Source organism: Aptenodytes forsteri, unplaced genomic scaffold (assembly GCF_000699145.1).
Source record: "Aptenodytes forsteri isolate BGI_AS27 unplaced genomic scaffold, ASM69914v1 Scaffold472, whole genome shotgun sequence".
In the NCBI taxonomy this organism is placed as follows: domain Eukaryota; kingdom Metazoa; phylum Chordata; class Aves; order Sphenisciformes; family Spheniscidae; genus Aptenodytes; species Aptenodytes forsteri.
In genome coordinates, this window is record NW_008796038.1 from 257,138 (window position 1) to 257,869 (window position 732).

Here is a 732-nt window from a genome sequence, read left to right on the forward strand (position 1 = left end):
CGTGAGCGGGGCCGGCACCCGCAGCCTCGGCGCCTGGCCACGTCGCCAGCCCAGCTTCAGGTGGTGGCGGCCCCGGCGGCGGCCCTGGCGGTGGCACAGGGTGGGTGGCAGCGGCATGGCGCTCGAGGAGGGTGCGGTGGGAGAAGCCCTTGGTGCAGAGGCGGCACTGGAAGCGCTCGGGGCGGTGGGTGCGCATGTGGACGTTGAGGGAGCTCTTCTGGGTGAAGCGTTTGCAGCAGACGCCGCACTGGAAGGCGCGGATGCCCGTGTGGGTCACCATGTGCTTCAGCAGGTAGTCACGGAGTGAGAAGGAGCGCCAGCAGATGGAGCACTGGTGAGGCTTCTCGCCTACAGAGAGACAACCGTGGGTCAACTTGGATCAGTACGGGACAACATGGATCGATACGGGTCAACACGGATCAATGTGGGTCAACGTGGATCAATACGGGTCAACGTGGAGCAACACGGAGCAACACAGGTTGACAGGGGTCAACATGGGTCAACATGGATCGATACGGGTCAACGTGGAGCAACACAGAGCAACGCAGGTTGACAGGGGTCAACATGGATCGATACGGGTCAACGTGGAGCAACACGGAGCAACGTAGGTTGACAGGGGTCAACATGGATCGATACGGGTCAACATGGAGCAACACGGAGCAGCGCAGGTTGACAGGGGTCAACATGGGTCAACATGGATCGATACGGGTCAACATGGAGCAACACGGAGCA